This window comes from Neoarius graeffei, chromosome 10 (assembly GCF_027579695.1).
Source record: "Neoarius graeffei isolate fNeoGra1 chromosome 10, fNeoGra1.pri, whole genome shotgun sequence".
Classification (NCBI taxonomy): domain Eukaryota; kingdom Metazoa; phylum Chordata; class Actinopteri; order Siluriformes; family Ariidae; genus Neoarius; species Neoarius graeffei.
Genome location: NC_083578.1, coordinates 4953772 through 4976407, shown reverse-complemented (window position 1 = coordinate 4976407; position 22636 = coordinate 4953772). Strand labels below are relative to the sequence as shown.

At 41.6% G+C, this 22636-nt stretch overlaps 1 long non-coding RNA gene across 1 annotated transcript; it reads right to left on the bottom strand.

The window, feature by feature from the left end:
• Positions 1 to 18858: 18858 nt before the first annotated feature.
• Positions 18859 to 19280, bottom strand: LOC132892399 (uncharacterized). The gene is made up of 3 exons (XR_009655425.1): positions 19207 to 19280; positions 19067 to 19099; positions 18859 to 18927 (listed from the first exon to the last, which is right to left on the bottom strand). It is a non-coding gene; the product is annotated as an uncharacterized LOC132892399 (long non-coding RNA).
• Positions 19281 to 22636: the final 3356 nt, after the last annotated feature.

The window sequence follows — 22636 nt, the reverse complement described above, 5'->3', positions numbered from 1 at the left end:
TAGTATCATGGTTTGGGCCTGTTTTGCTGCATCTGGGCCAGGACGGCTAGCTATCATTGATGGAACAATGAATTATGAATTATACCAGCGAATTCTAAAGGAAAATGTCAGAACACCTGTCCATGGACTGAATCTCAAGAGAAGGTGGGTCATGCAGCAAGACAACAACCCAAAGCACACAAGTCGTTCTATCAAAGAATGGTTAAAGAAGAATAAAGTTAATGCTTTGGAATGGCCAAGTCAAAGTCCTGACCTTAATCCAATCGAAATGTTGTGGAAGGACCTGAAGCGAGCAGTTCATGTGAGGAAACCCATCAACATCCCAGAGTTGAAGCTGTTCTGTACGGAGAAACGGGCTAAAATTCCTCCAAGCCGGTGTGCAGGACTGATCAACAGTTACTGGAAATGTTTAGTTGCAGTTATTGCTGCACAAGGGGGTCACACCAGATACTGAAAGCAAATGTTCACATACTTTTGCCACTCACAGATATGTAATATTGGATCATTTTCCTCAAAAAATAAATGACCAAGTACAACCCCGATACCAAAAAAGTTGGGACAAAGTACAAATTGTAAATAAAAACGGAATGCAATGATGTGGAAGTTTCAAAATTCCATATTTTATTCAGAATAGAACATAGATGACATATCAAATGTTTAAACTGAGAAAATGTATCATTTAAAGAGAAAAATTAGGTGATTTTAAATTTCATGACAACACATCTCAAAAACGTTGGGACAAGGCCATGTTTCCCACTGTGAGACATCCCCTTTTCTCTTTACAACAGTCTGTAAACGTCTGGGGACTGAGGAGACAAGTTGCTCAAGTTTAGGGATAGGAATGTTAACCCATTCTTGTCTAATGTAGGATTCTAGTTGCTCAACTGTCTTAGGTCTTTTTTGTCGAATCTTTCGTTTTATGATGCGCCAAACGTTTTCTATGGGTGAAAGATCAGGACTGCAGGCTGGCCAGTTCGGTACCTGGACCCTTCTTCTACGCAGCCATGATGCTGTAATTGATGCAGTATGTGGTTTGACATTGTCATGTTGGAAAATGCAAGGTCTTCCCTGAAAGAGACGTCGTCTGGATGGGAGCATATGTTGCTCTAGAACCTGGATATACCTTTCAGCATTGATGGTGTCTTTCCAGATGTGTAAGCTGCCCATGCCACACGCACTAATGCAACCCCATACCATCAGAGATGCAGGCTTCTGAACTGAGCGCTGATAACAACTTGGGTCATCCTTCTCCTCTTTAGTACGAATGACACGGCGTCCCTGATTTCCATCAAGAACTTCAAATTTTGATTCGTCTGACCACAAAACAGTTTTCCACTTTGCCACAGTCAAGTCAAGTTTATTTATATAGCACTTTTAACAATAAACATTGTCGCAAAGCAGCTTTACAGAATTTGAACGACTTAAAACATGAGCTAATTTTATCCCTAATCTATCCCCAATGAGCAAGCCTGTGGCGACGGTGGCAAGGAAAAACTCCCTCAGACGGCATGAGGAAGAAACCTCGAGAGGAACCAGACTCAAAAGGGAACCCATCCTCATTTGGGCAACAACAGACAGCATGAGTCAAGTCAAGTCAAGTTTATTTGTATAGCGCTTTTAACAATAAAAATTGTCGCAAAGCAGCTTTACAGAATTTGAACGACTTAAAATATGAGCTAATTTTGTCCCTAATCTATCCCCAATGAGCAAGCCTGTGGCGACGTGGCAAGGAAAAACTCCCTTAGACGACATGAGGAAAAACCTTGAGAGGAACCAGACTCAAAAGGGAACCCATCCTCATTTGGGCAACAGACAACATGACTATAACATTAACAGTTTTAACATGAAGACAGTTTTGTTGATGTTGTAACTCTTCATTGATGGAAACTTGAGTGCAAAACTGTTCATGACAACTGCAGTCCTAAAGTTAGCAAGTCAACTGTAGTCCTCAGCCATAAAAGCATTACTGTAAGAGTCCAGAGCGTCCTCCAGGTGTAACCCTCAACTGTCCTCATGGGGCCGTCCTCCACAGGAGCGATGCGATAAAACTCCGACCAGACACAGGGCACCAGGATGGATCAAGCAGGTCCGAGGGGCCGAAGAGGCCAGCATATCAATCCCAGGACCAACATGTAACTCAGAGGGACAGATTGGGGGGGGGGGAGAGAGAAAACACAGGTTGTTAGGTATGCCCTAAAAATATGCATGACTATAATATTAACAGTTTTAACATGAAGACAGTTTCGTTGATGTTGTAACTCTTCATTGATGGAAACTTGAATGCAAAACTGTTCATGACAACTGCAGTCCTAAAGTAAGCAAGTCAACTGTAGTCCTCAGCCATAAAAGCATTACTGTAAGAGTCCAGAGCGTCCTCCAGGTGTAACTTTCAACTGTCTTCATGGGGCCATCCTCCACAGGAGCGATGCAATGAGACTCCAACCAGACACAGGGCACCAGGATGGATCAAGCAGGTCCGAGGAGCAGAAGAGGTTAGCATCTCGATCCCAGGACCGACATGTAACTCAGAGGGACAGATTTGGGGGGGGGGGACACTGGTTGTTAGGTATGCCCTAAAATGACACAAGTATTAAGTCTGTGTGGTAGGCTCGCAGAGACGAGAGTCTTGACATCAGGCATAATACACAACAATGGCATGTTAATATGGTTAAAAAATACCATGACCTGCTCTGGCTGGATGCTTGATTGGGTGATGGGAGCACACAGTCCATTTTAAATGAGCCTTGGCCCAGAGAAGACGTCTGTGCTTCTGGATCGTGTTTAGATACGGCTTCTTCTTTGAACTATAGAGTTTTAGCTGGCAACGGCGGATGGCACGGTGAATTGTGTTCACAGATAATGTTCTCTGGAAATATTTCTGAACCCATTTTGTCATTTCCAATACAGAAGCATGCCTGTATGTGATGCAGTGCCAACTAAGGGCCCGAAGATCACAGGCACCCGGTATGGTTTTCCGGCCTTGACCCTTACGCACAGAAATTCTTCCAGATTCTCTGAATCTTTTGATAATATTATGCACTGTAGATGATGATATGTTTAAACTCTTTGCAATGTTACACTGTTGAACTCCTTTCTGATATTGCTCCACTATTTGCTGGCGCAGAATTAGGAGGATTGGTGATCCTCTTCCCATCTTTACTTCTGAGAGCCGCTGCCACTCCAAGATGCTCTTTTTATACCCAGTCATGTTAATGACCTATTGACAATTGACCTAATGAGTTGCAATTTGGTCCTCCAGCTGTTCCTTTTTTGTACCTTTAACTTTTCCAGCCTCTTATTGCCCCTGTCCCAACTTTTTTGAGATGTGTTGCTGTCATGAAATTTCAAATGAGCCAATATTTGGCATGAAATTTCAAAATGTCTCACTTTCGACATTTGATAGGTTGTCTATGTTCTACTGTGAATACAATATCAGTTTTTGAGATTTGTAAATTATTGCATTCCGTTTTTATTTACAATTTGTACTTTGTCCCAACTTTTTTGGAATCAGGGTTGTATGATATTTTGTCTCATTTGTTTAACTGGGTTCTCTTTATCTACTTTTAGGACTTGTATGAAAATCTGATGATGTTTTCGGTCATATTTATGCAGAAATATAGAAAATTATAAAGGGTTCACAAACTTTCAAGCACCGCTATATATACAAATACAGAGCTGGCCAAAAACACGTGTCTAATTTTTCTAAAACTTACTATACACATACACGAAATAAAAGAAAATAAAATTATATAAATCATAAATTAAACAAGAAGCCATCACAGTGAGCTTTATCACAGAAATGCAAAGGAATAGAATTGTATATGACCTATAGAATAATATAGTTTACAATTTGTACACACAGCATTATAAATACACAAAATATTTCATATCTTTGAGCTTTGTACACAATTTACAATTTTATTGAAAATTTGCATAAAATGTGTTACTTTTGTAATCTTCAAGTTTATTCACAGAAATATTTAGGTCTAATATTTAAGCTTTATGTATTTCAATTGAATATAAAATTTCCATCCATTTGGATTACACAGATTTAACATAAACAGACTAATAAACTTAATGTGGTGCGTATTTGTCAGTTGAACGTAAATGAAACAATTAACAATGAGATTTATGCAATAATACTAATAAACCCAATGTGTTTTAATACACAATGACAGATTTATGTATTTATCATAAATAAATCCAATTTGTTTCAAATACTCAATAACCAGTGTATGTATTCAATATTAATTGCTCCAATATGTTTGAAAGGCTTAGAACCAGGTTGATGCTCTACACCCAATTTAAATAAAATGCATAAATTTATGTACTTGATATAATAAACCCAATGTGTTTAAAATTTTACCAGATATTCCACATTTTTCCCTTCATTCACCCCACACCTACAATAATATCTATAATTACAATATAAACAGTTAGACCACTTTGCTTTACATTCTATTTATTAGGCTTCAAGGCATGTGGCAAGTTTGGGCATTGCTAAAACTCAAAGCCAGCAACACATCATCACACTACACACAAAAAAACAAAAAAAATACCTAAATAAATTCACTCATTTGTGCACATGTAATAATGTGCACAATTTTTTATTTTCTTTTTTCTTTTTGTAAAAAGAAAGTGCTCTTTTTTCAATCGTTTACTTATTTACTTATCTCCAGGTCTGGCATCCTCAACCTGAATGACGTAGATGCCCATTGTTGTCTGTGCAATCCCTGAATCAGCCTAAGCACATTTGCTTTTGTCATTTTAAATGTTAAACATTTGGAAACAGACCTTTCTGTAGTAATAACAAACTCCCTCAAGAACGTCGCTCAGCTGTGTGAAACATGAGGTAGACAGGTAAATCAACTGATAACTGTAATGCTTACAGTACATCAACATTTCAAGGATTTTCAGACGTTCATTTTTTTTTTCCATTTTAGCCACGACCCTAACAATCCAAAACATTACTCAGTGGTTGAGTGGCTTTGCACCACCAGCAATAACAAAGAACTGTAAAAACAAAAACATTGAAAAATTTACAAAGTTCACTCAAACACGTACTGAAAATTGCAGTGTCACTTTGTTGAATATTTTCCAGAGGGAGAAATCAGTGTATCAGGCCCATCACTGGAACATCTTAATTTTCAGTGCCTGGACTTTTGGCGAAAGCTTGGTTGTGTCCAGTTCCATCAGGATTTTCTGGAACACTTCAAATGTGCTCTTGAGGTCCTTAGGGTAACTTAAGTTAAGTGCATAAATCAGCCCAAAAACCATCACACATCCAAGGGTGACACTTTGTAGGTTTTGCAGAACTTCCACACCTTCAAGCACAACATCAACATCTGCATACATCTTGTCTCCAGGTTCGGCACCCTCCACCTGAATGACGTAGATGCCCATTGTTGTCTGTGCAATCCCCAACTCAGCCTCTGCACATTTGCTGTCCTGGAGAATAAACAAAGAGAATGAGCTGTGTCCCAATACAACTCACATTGTGATATTCAGTTTTTTAAAAGGCACGTCTCATCTCATCTCATCTCATCTCATCTCATCTCATCTCATCTCATCTCATCTCATCATCTCTAGCCGCTTTATCCTGTCCCACAGGGTCGCAGGCAAGCTGGAGCCTATCCCAGCTGACTATGGGCAAGAGGCACGGTACACCCTGGACAAGTCACCAGGTCATCACAGGGATGACACATTTACCCCTTTTCCACCAAATCAGTTCCAGGGCTGGTTCGGGGCCAGTGCTGGTGCTGGTTCACAACTTGTTCAACTTGCGAGCCAGCTGAGAACCAGTTTGCTTTTCCATAGCTCGCGGTGCTAAGGGAAGCCACGTCATTATGTCGCTGTATACGTCAGTTACGTCGTTGTATACATCAGTTACGCCGCTGTATACAGGTACGTCAGTTACGTCGCTATGTTTGCATAAACCTTGGCGCAAATATCGAAGCAAAAACAACACGGAAGAAGCAGCAGCAGCAACAACAACAATAATAATAAATGACTTTGCGTTTGTACAGCTGCTGCTTCTCGTCGCTTAAAAATGGCGATCTTTCGCAGTCTTGTTATTGTTGTTGGTCTTAACAACTCCGCCCCCCTGCTGATGTAAGCAGTTCTTTCCTCTGGCCCAGCAGAGAGTTGGTGCTAGCCTGGAACCATTTTTTCTGGCCCCAGAGCCAGTTCTTTGTCAGTGGAAACAGAAAACCCGGTTCCAGACTAAGCACTGGCCCCGAACCAGCCCTGGAACTGCTTTGGTGGAAAAGGGACAATAGATACAGACAAACATTCCCACTCACATTCACACCTATGGTCAATTTAGAGCCACCAATTAGCCTAACCTGCATGTCTTTGGACTGTGGGGGAAACCGGAGCACCCGGAGGAAACCCACGCCGACACAGGGAAGCATGCAAACTCCACACAGAAAGGTCCTCACCAGCCGCTGGGATCAAACCCAAGACCTTCTTGCTGTGAGGCGACAGCGCTAACCACTACACCACCGTGCTGCCCTAAAAGGCACGTGGTTTTAAAAAAATTAATGAAATGCATCTGGCTCACCAACATGACTTTGAGAGGCAATCCAAAGCTGAAATGTTTTGAACGATGCATAACACACGTTTGTTTGGGATTCACTGTCGTCGCTCTGTTCCACGCCTCTTATTTGCTAACCGGTGGAACCAATGAATCCCAAACAGTGAATCCCAAACAAACGTGTGTTGTGCATCGTTCAAAACATTTCAGCTTTGGATTGCCTCTCAAAGTCATGTTGGTGAGCCAGATCCATTTCATAAATTTTTTAATGAAATTTAAGGCCTTTTCCGGTACCGGGTTGGCCTTTTCCGGTTCCTGGTCACTGCTCTTGCGGTCGACCGGTCGGAGCGCTGAGCGGTTTTCCTATTTTTATTTTTTCTATTGTGTTTTGTTTTGTTTGTGTTTTTGGTTTGTTTGTTTGTTTGTTATTACACTGTCAGAATGTATTTTTCCAGAATTATTTACACGCTGGCAGTTTTACACATGTTGGTTTATTCGATTGCTGCTTCACCCTCGGAGACAAACAGGATTACATACTCGCGGGAGCTGCTGCTGCGTCTCAACCTCAGTCCGGTTCCGTTCTCCCCCGATACTCTTCCTGAGGAGATTCAGAAACGAACATCCGAGACGGATCAGTCCAACTCCAAACAGAGACTTCACAAGGCGACCAGACGGGGAAAAAAGAAGGGAGGTATCAGAGCGTGACTTCGGCAAGCAACAGGTAAACAGCTGACACTGCCGGCAGTCATCCTCGTCAATGTCCGCTCACTAAGGAATAAAACGGATGAACTTCAGGCTAATGTGAACCATCTGCATGAGTACAGGAATGCTTCTATTCTGGTGTTTACTGAAACTTGGCTCAACCATGGCGATGACAACAAAGCGCTGTACATCGATGGATTTGGCACCCCATCAGGCTCGACCGTGACAGTGATGTCACTGGTAAACAACATGGTGGTGGTGTGTGTTTCTATATCAACCCCCGGTGGTGCTCCACTGTCCACGTCGGAGAGAAGCTGAGCACTCCAGACATTGAGCTTCTGGCTCTGTCTCTTCGTCCCTTTTACCTTCCCAGAGAGTTCCCTCAACTCTTCTTCGTCCTGGTTTACATACACCCCAAAGCTAACTCCACTTCAGCAACTGACATCATCAAAAGCTCCCTGGACAAATTTGAACATGTATCCCCTGATTCCCCCAAATTCATTCTTGGAGATTTTAATCACTGCAATCCTGGAAAATCTTTGAAAGGCTTTGAACAATACACCCATTGCTCCACTCGTCTGGGAAAGACACTTGATAGATGCTATGGTTCTATCCCAGATGCCTACAGAGCTGTCACTCTTCCTCCCCTCGGCTCTGCTGATCACCTCACCATCCTGCTCGCTCCTGCCTACATCCCAGTCATCGGGAAAATTAAGAAGGTTACCAGGACTATCAAGCAGTGGACTAACGAGAGTATAGCAATCCTCCAGGGTTGCTTCGAGTCTACTAACTGGACTAACCTCCTTTCCTCTTCTGATGACATAAACGAACAGGTGGATGTCGTCTCATCATACATCAACTTCTGTGAGGAAAACATTATACCCTCCAAGACTGTTACCATCTTCCCTAACAATAAACCCCAGGTTACCAAGGAGCTAAAAACCATTATCAATAAGAAGAAACGGATCTTCTTCTCTGGGTCAGAGATGGAGAAAAAGGAGGTTAATAAAGAGGTCAAGAGGGCTATTAAGATTGCCAAGCTGAACTACAAGAACAAAGTGGAAGAAAAGTTTTGTTTTTTTTATCATGGAAACCTCTGCTCAGCTTGGCAGAGCCTGAAGAGAATGGCAGCTGTTAACCTTCCTATCAGTAACAACTCTGTTAACATCCCTGGCAGATTTCTCCTCGGCCTTTAATACCCTGCAACCGCATATTCTGGCAGAGAGACTCCACCGGAACTTCAACATGAGCAGCCAGCTCATCCTCTGGATCCTGGACTTTCTAACCAACCGAACCCAGCGTGTCCGGATTAACAATAACCTGTCTGATCTCCTCACCACCTCCACTGGCTCCCCACAAGGCTGTGCTTTCTCCGCTGCTCTTCATTCTGTACACTGATGAGTGCAGATCAACGTACCCCAACTGTCACCTGGTTAAGTTTGCTGATGACACAGTTCTCCTGTCCCTCCTGTCCGGCCCTTCCCTCCATCATGGACCCACTCTTCAGCAGTTCGTAGAGTGGTTTGATTCTTCCTGCCTGGAGTTGAATGTTAGTAAAACTAAGGAGATGGTGGTGACCTTCTCCAGCAGCCAAAGGGAACTGGCGGCGGCTGTCATCACTATGGTCCATGATTTTCCGGTCAAGACAGTTGAGGAATATAAATACCTGGGAACCATTCTGGACTGCCAACTGAGGTTCTCTTCCAACACAGAAGGGATCCTGAGGAAGTGCCACCAGAGGATGTACCTACTAAGGAAACTGAGCTCTTTTTTCTGTCAGTCAGAACATCTTGTTGACATTCTATTATACATTCATTGAAAGTGTTTTAGCTTTTTCTATATGCTGTTGGTATTACTCCATTACTGTACAGGATAGGAACCGCCTGCATAATATTGTCAAGGTGTGTTCTAAGATTATTGGACTTCCTGCTCGCCACCTGAATACTGTGTACGAGCAGCAGGCTAGCGGCCTGGCTCGTCGAATTCTTAAGGACTTGACTCATGCTTTGTTCCCGGCATTTGAGCAGCTGCCATCTGGTCGCAGGTTCCACTGTCCGGCCTGTAAGACCCAGAGGAGGAGAGCAACCTTTGTTCCAAGTGTTATTCTCCTCCTGAACTCTAAGAAGTCTAAGACAGTTACAATAACTTAAGTCTTCTGTACAATACTCATCTCATCTCATTATCTCTAGCCGCTTTATCCTTCTACAGGGTCGCAGGCAAGCTGGAGCCTATCCCAGCTGACTACGGGCGAAAGGCGGGGTACACCCTGGACAAGTCGCCAGGTCATCACAGGGCTGACACATAGGCACAGACAACCATTCACACTCACATTCACACCTACGGTCAATTTAGAGTCACCAGTTAACCTAACCTGCATGTCTTTGGACTGTGGGGGAAACCGGAGCACCTGGAGGAAACCCACGCGGACACGGGGAGAACATGCAAACTCCACACAGAAAGGCCCTCGCCGGCCCCGGGGCTCGAACCCAGGACCTTCTTGCTGTGAGGCGACAGCGCTAACCACTACACCACCGTGCCGCCCCTGTACAATACTCTAGTGCAATATCACATGTCCTGATGTGCAATATTACAATATCACCTTGTCACTTTAACTACAACGCCACTCTAATCATAGTCATTTTAATTTTATCCACGCATCATTTTATTTATTTGCCATATTTTATCTGCTGCCTTTTTATTTTTTTTTACTTTGTTACTGGCAACAGGCCTGTCATTGTATATTGTACATAATATGCTGGGGTTTTTTTTTTGCCCACCCATTTTTGTGATTTTATTCTTTTTGTGATTTTATTTTCTTGCTTTTTTAATTTACTGCTCTTCGCCCTTCTAATTGCCCTTCGGGGATAAATAAAGTTTTGTCTAAGTCTAAGTCTAACTATGTTTCTGAATCACTACACAAGCATTCTAACTAAAAAGACACTGCTGAGAAGAACTGATACAAGAACAAAGTAGTTCCACTAGCTGGCAAGCAAGAGGGCTGAAAATGATTTCAGATAATGAATCCCAAAGCAACATGCGTTGTGCATCCTGATTAAGCGCTTGTTCTTAAATGTTCACACTAAAATGTTGTGTAGATATTAGTTTTGATTTGCCAGGGAAATAACCCCTATCTATACCAAATCTGACACAATGGTTTGAGCGTTTGATGATTCTGATTCTGTTCCATACTTTGCAGTCAACTGTTATACACTTTACCAGGGTTATTTACGACAAGTTTCTTGGCTTATAAAATCACTCTCCTCCACGCTGACAGCTGCATAGGTTAATCTTTCAGTGCACACAACACACACAAAGCTAGACTGTGATGCCTATGAGACAATTAACACAACTACCAATGTAAATACAGCGCCCTCCACAATTATTGGCACCCCTGGTTAAGATGTGTTAAAAACCTTAAAATAAATTCAATTTTTATTGCAGAAGCATAATCTCACACTGAAAATTGTAGAAAAATGTAACCCTTTACTCAAGTGAATTAAAAAATAAATAATCCCTGATGAAGAAATAATTATTTCTCATAAAATCACCTGTTCCACAATTATTGGCACCCATAACAATTCCTAGAAAATAATTGTAATTGAAGCATTTCTGTCATTTCTACTGTAGTTTATAAAGTTGATCAGAGTATCTAGGAACCTTTAATTAGTAATTCATCACATCCTGTTTCCCTGGGGTATAAATATGATGTGACACAGAGGCCTACCGGTATTTCTCTTATCCACTCTTCAACATGGGAAAGACAAGAGAACACACCATTCAAGTAAGGCAGATGTGTGCTGACCTTCATAAGTCAGGCAATGGCTGCAAGAAAATAGCCACTCACCTACACCGGCCCATATCTACAGCCAGAGGAATCATCAAGAAGTTCAAAACAACTGGAACAGTGGCAAACAAACCTGGACGAGGATGCAAGTTTATCTTGCCACCACGCACAGTGAGGAGGATGGGAAGAGAAGTAAAAACTTCTCCAAAGCTCACTGTTAGAGAATTGCATCAAAAAGTAGCATCTTGGGGTCACAAAGTCTCCATAACAACCATCAGGCGCTATCTACATGCCAACAAGCTGTTTGGGAGGCATGCACGGAAAAAGCCTTTTCTCACTTACAAGCATAAGCGTAAACATCTGGAGTTCGCTAAGTGGTACTGGGACCATGTGCTTTGGTCAGATGAGACCAAGATAGAACTTTTTGGCAACAAACACTCTAAGTGGGTCTGATTTAACACAAAAGATGAGTATGCGGAAAAGCACCTCATGCCCACTGTGAAGTATGAGGGAGGATCGGTGATGCTGTGGGCCTGTTTCTCTTTCAAAGGCCCCGGGAACCTTGTTAGGGTGCATGGCATCATGAACTCTTTGAAATACCAGGACATTTTAAATCAACATCTGGTGGCCTCTGCCCGAAAGCTGAAGATGGGTCGTCACTGGGTCTTTCAGCAAGATAATGACCTTAAACATGTGGCCAGATCTACACAAAAATGGTTCACCGGACACAAAATCAAGCTCCTCCCATGGCCATCTCAGTCCCCAGACCTCAACCCAATTGAAAACCTGTGGGGTGAGCTGAAGAGGAGAGTGCATAGGAGAGGACCCAGGACTCTGGATGATTTAGAGAGACTGTGCAAAGAGGAATGGTCGAATATCCCTCTCTCTGTATTCTCCCATCTTGTGAAATGTTATAGGAGAAGATTAAGTGCTGTCTTGTTGGCAAAAGGGAGTTGTACAAAGTATTAACATCAGGGGGTGCCAATAATTGTGGCAGACATGATTTCATGTAAAAAGAATTATTTCTTAATGTGGGATTTTTTTTCCCACTGAATAAATGCACTTGAATTAAAGGTTGGATTTTTCTCTTTTTTTGCATTGTTGTCCTCATCTCATCTCATTATCTGTAGCTGCTTTATCCTGTTCTACAGGGTTGCAGGCGAGCTGGAGTCTATCCCAGCTGACTACGGGTGAAAGGCGGGGTACACCCTGGACAAGTAGCCAGGTCATCACAGGGCTGACACATAGACACAGACAACCATTCACATTCACACTCACACCTACGCTCAATTTAGAGTCACCAGTTAACCTAACCTGCATGTCTTTGGACTGTGGGGGAAACCGGACCACCCGGAGGAAACCCACGCGGACACGGGGAGAACATGCAAACTCCACACAGAAAGGCCCTCGCCGGCCACGGGGCTCGAACCCAGGACCTTCTTGCTGTGAGGAGACAGCGCTAACCACTACACCACCGTGCCGCCGCATTGTTGTCCTATATTATTTAAAAAATATGAATTTATTAGAAGCCTAAGAACATATCTTAATGAGGGATGCCAATAATTGTGGAGGGCGCTGTATATCCTTAACAAAGAGAGCAGGCCAACATACACTTACTGGGAACTCTTTGACAAGTGTCTCCATGTCTTCATTGAGGTAGACACTGAGGCTCCTCAGGATACAGTCGCGCTTGACGTTTATGTCTTCGTTCTGAAACAAACATACCAACAAGATCACAAAGCAAATTACATTAGCTAATGCACTGATTTACAGTTAAAGTAAAGCTGAATAGTTTAATGTATTAAATAATAATTTAAGACTAGAGCAGCCACTGCTGTACTTGCTGGACACACTCCCGAGACATGTTTGTCACATTATCCTAATAACTTTTATGTAGCCACTAAAAATAATTTAGAATATACATTTTCTGATTGTATAATAAATATTTTACATGAGAGAAATTGTTGTTTGTGTGTATTAAGCTTCTTTAATACAAGCGTCATTATAGGTCTCCAAGAACCAGAAGGTGGTGAATGTTTGTCAATAATAAATTCACAAACCAATATTCACTACAGTAAATCAATGTAAACTGAAAATCTGTTTAACTTTTGACAAAGAAAGGAGAAGAGAGATGATAAGGATAAGGAAAAAGAAAAAAGTCTAAGAGTCCCAGTTGAAGCTTGATACCTTTGAAAAATATTGATAAAAACACACTTACTTTAGCGGTCAATGCCATTATGGTGCGGATTTTCTGTCCTGCAGATCCTCCTTTGGCGCGGAAAACCTTCATCAGATCATCAGTGTATCTGTCCAGTGTATTGTCCATTCGTGAAATGATTAGTTTTCTTGCATCATCTTCACCTCCAAAAAGGACTCTGAAGCTAACTGGTCCTGTCATCCTGCTTTATCAATCTAGAGTGCAAACACAAACACACAAAGATGACAAATATTAGTCTTGTTAGTGAAAAGAATTTTAACATTATTAAGTTTTTATCCTCACAAGTGTAAAGTATTCATTCACACCATAGTTTGAGACACAGATCAAGGTTAATTAATAAATATTGTACATCACTGAGCATTTTTGTTGAGAAACAGTTGCTTTACATAAGTTCAGACAATAAAAAAGGCTTTGTGTGAACTCCTCAAAGTGGAATGTAGCCTTTTAGTAATAATAATAATAATAATAATAATAATAATAATAATAATCTTTCAATGACCCAGGTCTATATCTGTTATTAAAAATAACTTTCAAGGACCTGTGGGAACCCTGTCAATATTACACATTTAAAATTCAAATCAAGAGATCATATATTCATGCACAGTGCCTAGCATGTACACATTTAAACAGCTGTCACAAGATATTCAAAGAAATGTTAAAGCTACTCAATACTTGTACAAGGCACTATAACTTATCTAAAATCAAACCTTTGATGACGATGTGTCTCTTCAGGGTTACCATATGTTTTGATCCAACTGTGTAGGCCACAAGTGGATAGCAATCAGTCAGCTCCTCAAGCTGAACCAGGGCGACCTCTTTACCTGGTGATGCACTCAACTCAAAGGCTCTGAAGTGATCTCGATACCAAGCACAAAGTAGACGAATAATGAAACTCATCTCCCATTATGCACATTTGTAGAATCTCAGCAAATTCAGGCATTCCGGCAGTTGAACCACATGCAACAAGCATTCCATTTCTGTAATTATTTCCCTTTGTTGTGACATTTTTTGCAAGATGAACTTGACTGATATCTGGATACTTCTGCCTTAAAGCCAACACAACCTCTTTATTTAGAACATCAACCTGAACTGTGGATACATTTGTAACTTCCAAATTTGATGTATTGAGACGGGATGGATGGATGTGATAACTGATCATTTGCTGGTGTTTGGCTGCCAATGAGAGTGCAAAGTTCCTGAAATTATTTGTGTGCCAGGCAACTTATTTAAAAAAAGCTATGTTTAGCTTCGAATCTAATTGTCCATAAACCTACAAGAGGCCCATAGCACCTAATCAAGTGTGGGTAATGCTCAAGATAGTGGTGTTTAGGTAAAATCTTTCCCTCTGCGTCAAGCTCAAGTAGTCGCTGTCTGTGCTCAGACACTGTGATATCAAGATAGGCAATTGTCTCCTCAGTGTGAACAGGTGCCACAACTAGTTTGATAATTTCCTTCAGGTCCAATATCACTTGCCAAGCAAGTTCACCCTCTGGTACCAAGTCCCCTCCCAGAAATGGAAGCAATCGTATTAAGTTCCAGTTCTCGTGGGCATTGCCACTTATTGTCTTCTTACTTGAATAGCTGTTTGGTATGATGGGAGATCTATGTTTTTGTCACTCCACTTATAGGGGAATTTGAGAATTAGTGTGTTAAGACATTCAAGACTAAAATACTTCTTAGAGATCAGAAAACTCTAACACAGTGCCAGTTCAAATGAGACAATACTCTCAAATAAATTGTGCGCTATATCTGGAGGATAGCCTGTGTTAACAAGAAAATGTTTAAGATGTTGAGTTAAAACACACGCTGTCTTTACTCCAAAGCAATTTGTTTCAGTTTTCTGTGCAGACCTTACATGTGCTTCATGTATTTCTTTGGTTCGAAGCAAAAATGCACCTGACTGAACATCCTTTGTTTGAATACCTACTTTCTCAGCAGTACAAAAATCGACAAATATAATGTGCCGAAAAGCTCTCAACAAAACCAGCCAATCCGTGGGCTCCCAAATTGTCAGCTATAACACTATGAACTGTTCCATTAACACACCATGCTCTTCTAAAGTAATATATAGATTTAGGCACTGCCTAAAAGCGGAGCTCCTATCTGTTTCGGGGTTGTAGAATTTTCTTATCATAGCCAGCCTCTTTTATTTTATTTTTCTACCGTTATAGTTACTATAGTCAAGTCAAGTTTATTTGTATAGCGCTTTTAACAATAAACATTGTCGCAAAGCAGCTTTACAGAATTTGAACGACTTAAAACATGAGCTAATTTTATCCCTAATCTATCCCCAATGAGCAAGCCTGTGGCGACGGTGGCAAGGAAAAACTGAGTCAGTAACAATTTTACATTCCCAGAATGTTCTGGGCACGTACGCCTTTGGTTGCCTATACGTTGCATATATGTTAGGTTTGGTTGCCACTTGTTGCCACGTGGTTGCCATGGAAAGTTCTTCTGACGTTGCCCAAACGTTTCCTGTTGGTTACAACAACAACCTTCCCCTGCCCTTCCCCTAACCTTGCTGGTTGCATGTTTGGTTCCCTGAATGTTAGCCTCACGTCCCCCTGACTTTGTAGAATGTTATGTTTTGGTTAGATTTTGCTTGCAACTAATTAGCAACATCAACACATAACTGCTCTACATTAGAAAACTGTCAGTGATGAATGAACAGGCAAATTTGGCAGGTCTTGAAAGTTTAATGAGATAAAATATCAATAACAAATTTGAATAAAAAAATGTTTGAAAATAAAAAAATAAAATAGAAAAGTTTCTTAAAGTGTAACGGTGCATTCAATAAAACAATCATATATATACACAAAACAGAATAAAATAGAAAAGTTTCTGAAACGGTGCATTCAATAAAACAATCATATACATTCAAAACAGAATAAAATAGAAATAACAGTTTTTTAAAGTGTAACTGTGCATTCAATAACAGAATAAAATAGAAAAGTTTCTGAAAGTGTAACGGTGCATTCAATAAAACAATCATATATATATACAAAACAGAATAAAATAGAAAAGTTTCTGAAACGGTGAGTACCTCATTATTTGCCACTCGGCGTAGCATACGGCGAATGGCTGCCCCTAAACCTGCCCCTCCAACAGTTTCAAGAAAATGTTGCTGTAAAAAAATAAAAATAAAAATAATAATTATACAATGAAAATTACTGTAGCGAGCTTATACAATACACACACACACACACACACACACATATATATATATACATACACACACACACACACACACACACACACATATACATATATATACATATACATATATATATATATATATATATATATATATATATATATATATATATCGGGTGGGCAGAAAAAAGTGATACCCCTGTTTAATCAAGAATAACTCAAAAACTAGGCTATGCATACAAACTAAATTTGGTACATGTCATGAGCAGCTAGTTTTAGTCAAGTGGTGACATTTTCAGCCAAAAATATTCATTAACGCAGGAATAATGAGGAAATACAAAATTCAGGTAAAAAAATGCAATGCCAGACGTTCTTATTGTGTCATCCAGTGCATCTACCAGTGCGTCTGCTGCCTGATGACGTAACGTCTGCGCGTGGCAGTCCCTATAACCTAAACATTCTGAACAGCCTGGTTTTGGAGCATTTGATTTTGTAAAGCCCTTGAGAGAAGTCATGGTTTTGAGTGAAGAAGATAAAGCTGTTGTTAAGGCCTGTGTGGAAGAGAAAGGCTGGGGTGCTAAGCGGCTAATAAAGGAGTTCCCTAGGAAACAGTCGAGCATTGCTACTCTTAACAGGTGGATTAAAAGAATTAAAGAAACTGGTTCCACAGATAGGAAGCCAGGCAGTGGACAACCTCGAACAGCTACAACTGATGATAACAAGGCCCGAGTTGAGGAGCTCATCGCATCCCAGGAGGACCAGCCAGGGTCACATAAATCCCAAAGACAAATTGCGCATGATTTGAACATCAGTCGTACTTCTGTTAGAACCATTACCAAGGAACTTAATTTGAAACCATTCAAGAGAATCAGGGTTTCAAGACGTGATACTAACATGAAACAGAAGCGAAAGACTCGCAGCCGGAATTTAAACGACAGGTATTCAGCCAAGGATGTAAGACGGATGGTGTTTAAGGATGAAAAGGATTTTACGTACGAAGTTGCATGCAATAGACAGAACGATAGGGTTTATGGAAGAAAGAAGAATGACATTCCTCCCAGACTCTACCATGAAACTTCAAGGTTTACCAAGAAAGTCATGGTGTCGGCTGGTGTGTCTTGGAATGGAAGAACTAACATCCACTTTATCAATACGAACAAAGTGAAGGTGAACTCTCAATCTTACATGCAGCTGTTGGAAAACGGACTTCTGCCGGATTGCAGACAACTCTATCCAGACGACACGTACATTTTTCAGCAGGATGGGGCCACCTCGCATACAAGCCGCGTTACCCAGGAATACCTAGAAGAGAACACTCCAATGTTCATAAAAAAGGATGAGTGGCCCCCACAGTCACCTGACTTGAATCCAATGGACTACAGTGTTTGGGATTCGTTATCCGAAAAAGTTTATGCCGGAAGGACGGAAAAGTTCACAGAACAGGAACTGAAGGACAAGATAATAGAAAAGTGGGATGAAATATCAGTTGCTGAAATTCGAAAGTCCATATCTTCCTGGAAAAAGAGACTTCGATTGGTTGATTCCGAGGATGGAGGCCATATCGACCATCTTCTCGATTAAAGCCGTGGTAAGTAAATAATAAGTCAACGTCTGGCATTGCATTTTTTTTACCTGAATTTTGTATTTTTTTCTTCATTATTCCTGTGTTAATGAATATTTTTGGCTGAAAATGTCACCACTTGACTAAAACTAGCTGCTCATGACATGTACCAAATTTAGTTTGTATGCATAGCCTAGTTTTTGAGTTATTCTTGATTAAACAGGGGTATCACTTTTTTCTGCCCACCTGATATATACACACACACATATATACCGGTATAGACAGGGCGAATTACCATCTTGTTCCTCTTGTCTGGTTGTTCCAGACTCCTATCCAACTCCAGCAGCTCCATCACCGTGCTGCATGGTTTAGCCAACATCACATCTTCTTGCTGGAGCTGAGGCGTGTGTGTCGGGGCGTTGGTCTCCACCAATGACTCGATCTTATCAAACCTAGCCTCGATCCTCCGCATCAAGCGACTCATGTGGGCCTCTGTGACTATGGGGACAAATGTGATGGAAGTTGTAATTTATAATGTACTTTCCTGAGTGAGAGAACTAGTTAAGTGTGTATAAAAGTACTTACTTCTCTCAAACATGGCTGCGATAGCCGAGACACCCTATCCGTCATGAAGTGCCCAGCTGCTGACTGAAGTTTTCAAAAAGAAAATATTAGTTTTCCTGTTCATGATTTTGTATTCCAACATCTGTAAATGGGAACTTGAAAGCAGCTGTACCTTGAACAGAGTCAAAAGAGGTTTCCAGTGGTTCTTGGAGGTGCCTGGCTGACTGAATTGGGTGTAGCACCCGGCTGCTGGCTGAAGTTTTCAAAAAGAAAATGTTAGTTTTCCTGTTCATGATTTTGTATTCCAATATCTGTAAATGGGAACTTGAAAGCAACTGTACCTTGAACAGGGTCAACAGGACTTGGGCTAGGGTGGTGAGGACTGGCTCCAGTCCCGGCTGGTGTTGACCCTGAAAAGATGGTGCATATGGATGTTAAGCCATTTATTGTGTGTGTGTGTGTGGGGGGTGTCTTATGGTATTCGCAAAAGAAGAACCTATGATAATACATTAGACATTTACAAATAAATTGAAAAACACTTACACTTACATTGTGGTGGTAGGGGCATTGGGTCCTGCCGACCTGAAAAGAGCACACAAACATCAGATCAGTTACGTAATATGCACCAGTTATTCATCATGAATGTTAGCTCCAAGCTATGAATGATGACTTGGGAACTGTTAACTTACACACAGGGCTTCCAGGCACAGTCAGAGTCTTGGGTTGCTTCTTGGTTGCTGCTACCACTGGAGCAGAATCATCTGGAAGGAAAGACCATACAATGTGCAATGTAAATTTCTTGTAAATGACTTGAAAATGAACACTGAACTGAGTAACTAATGTTGTCATTAGTGAAGAGAGCTTACCATCATCAGAGGATTTGGAGACAAACCTCCTTGGGCGCTTACGCTGCCTTATTGCAAAAGTGTTCACATCATCCTCTGTCTCAACACTTGAGGACTCCATCAACTGCAAACACTTCTGTTCAGCTTTGGCATATGAATCTATGGAAAATGACATTTATGGCCCTTTTCCACTACCCTTTTTCAGCTCACTTCAGCTCGCTTCAGCTCACTTCAGCCCGACACGGCTCGCGTTTCGACTACTTCAGAACAGCACGACTCAGCTCGTTTCAGCCCTGCTTAGCACCCAAAACTTGCACGGTTTTGGAGTGGGGCTGAAGCGAGCCAAACCGAGCTGAGTGAGGCTGGGGGCGTGAGCAGACACTCCCCTGTGCATTGACTGGTGAGGAGGAGTGTCCTCACATGCCCACACATGCCCCGCGAGCACGCTGGGATCTGTAAACACCGTAAACCCGGAAGAAGAATAATTACGAATTACGAGAATTTCTGAAGCCTTATGCGCCTCGCCTCATCTATACGCTCTTGCCAGTATCTGTTGGTGTTGTCGGTGACAACAAGCCACAGAACCAAGACCAGCAACACTAACGACTCCATGTCCTCCATGTTTATTGTTTACTATCTGGGTCGTGAGACTACCGCTTAAAAGATCACTGATGTCACTGTTTGCGCTGCTTAACGACATCATGTGACGTCCACCCACTTTCGCTAACTCCACCCAATGTGTCCACCCACTTCCAGCCAGCATGGTTCAGTGCGGTTGTAGTCGAAATGCAACTCCAACAGCCCCGCTCAGCTCGACTCAGCCCAACTCAGCACGGCACGGCTCAGCCCGACTCAGCCACGTTTGTAGTGGAAAAGCGGCATTAGTCAGTAGCACAAAAAAAAAACATTGCTGCCATAGAGAGAACAATTCAGTATATTCTATGTAGTGCATAGCAGCGATAGCTCACCTGTTTCGTACCAGGTTTTCTTAACAGGATGTTTGGCCCAAGTTGTATTTGGTGCTCAGCACTTCACAACATGCGATCGCACATTGTGTGTCGTCCAGTAGCAGACCATGCCATGCTAAAAATAATGTATGGAAGTCAACGGAGAGATAACTTATTTTATAGTTCAGATTCCCTTCTGCATTGGATTTAATACATGATGATTATTAACTTTTATGACAACCCTTCACACCAACAAAGTGTTGTTTTTCGACAGACAGTAAAAGTTACGTTACGTTTTCTGTTTTCTGTGCAACCTCTGAACTACAATGCTTACAGTATCTCGTGCTATATTCTAAACTCTAAGCAATGTGGTTTGAGTGAGCTAGGTTAACAGAGTACTGCAGTAAACGTGTTGCTGATCTTTGCAGCCTACAAAAGTAGGCCCTCACTTGAGGTTTTATCCACCAACATATTTCGTCAAATAATACATGGGGAAATCCGTACTGCTGTTATGCCGCCGTTCTGAGGCACAAATACACAGACATTTTAACAGAGAACACCGTCACCTACACGACATGTATATTGATATGGGGTAATCATGCTTCTGTAACCTCGGCGCTATGGTGTTAGCCATGCTAAGGTATGCTACATAGCATTATATCAAGAGCGTGCTAAATCACAACAAAGGTGAAAGAATTATGTACGAGTTCTTTGTCAGATGGGAGACTGGAAAAGACGTGTTTTAGAGATACCAACAACGATTCACTTCGTATAATGTAGCCGGTGACCGGAGATGGAGATGGTTGCACGCATAGCAGCTAACTGCTAGGTGAATAGTGAAACATACATTGCATCATAGAACTCAAACAACCAGAATAAAATAACACATTACCTGATCGCACGTACTGTAAATCCAGATAACGTACACTGGTGCTGGTAGTTCTAAATCCAACAAGGAGACTCGGTGAAATTTTCAAATAGCTAAATAAAAGGGCTATCGTAGCATGCATCAAGTCCGCCATTTTGTTATTTGCCTTAGAGCTGTTTGAAAGCACAGAGAATTCTGGGTAATGTGCAGGATGATGATGCATCGAAGCTACCTAGCTGGACTTTTATTTTTAGAAAATAAGAGGAGAAGAGAAGTGGATTTTTGTATTGTAGCAGATTTTGTTAGTGGTACAGGGTGGATTTGGTTGTGCATAGTGTGGGTCTTGTGAAAGGTAAAGGCAATGTGTTGACTGAAGTTAAGAATGTCGGCAACGACAAAGGGTTAGGGGGTGTACTGTGTGGTTCATTTGGGCATATGTTGATCAGTGGAGCTGGGTGTGAGTGAGTTGGGGCATATGAGAAGCATCACTTTTAGCTGTATGAAAGTGGAAATGTAGTTAAAGGGATAATGTACCAGAAGTATGTGCATGAGAAAATGTAGGCATTATTGTAATGCAGCATGTTTTGAGGGCGAAATGTGTGACCACAACTTAAGGGTCAAACTTTTGTTGCTGCTCTGCCATAGCCTGGGAAATCCCATGCTGCTTTGCACAATCGTTCTGATCTGAAAAGACAGCATGGAAACTATGGTCTAAAGGCTCGCCTGAGTTAGGGAGCCAATCAGAGAGTGGGGAGGGGTGGAAAGACGGTGACGCGTAATACTCGACAAACGGAAGCTTGTAGTTTATTTGGGACTGTTTACGGATCACATTTAACATGGCAGCGAGCGATACGAACCAAACTTTCGATCAGCTTCTCTTTGTCTTGCACAAACGGCAGTAATCGTTCGGTGCCATTGTTTTCCTATTTTTGTTTTGCCTTCTCTTTCTCTTTCCTTCTCTTCTTCGCCTCTTCGTTTTCTTCGTTGCTCTAACTACGTCACTGGGTACAACTGCCATGACTGGCCATGGGCTACGTATACGCCAAATGATAGACATTCGCAACGTCCAATAAACGGCCGTTGACAATCGTAAACCACACCTCCCCTACGAGAAATTCAATAGGCGGATTCCAGACCATATTTCACTTGTGATATGGTCTGGTGTTAACCAGACTAGCTCTGCCATATTATCAGGAGCCAATTTGCACCACACAAAAGACTGTGCACCAAGTCACAACGACCCATTGCCAAACCATGTTCACCCTCTTCATATGATAATAGCCTCTTGGCTGCAGCCTGCTCATTACAGATCACTTGAATTCCACAAAAAACATCACCACTTACAATCCAAACAAATTTAGCCTATAAGTTTATTTCTGCAAACCAGCCACACTCTACCCACATTGCACTAACTAGAAAAAACATTTAATCTGTCCATTTTGCTTTCACCATTCCCTTC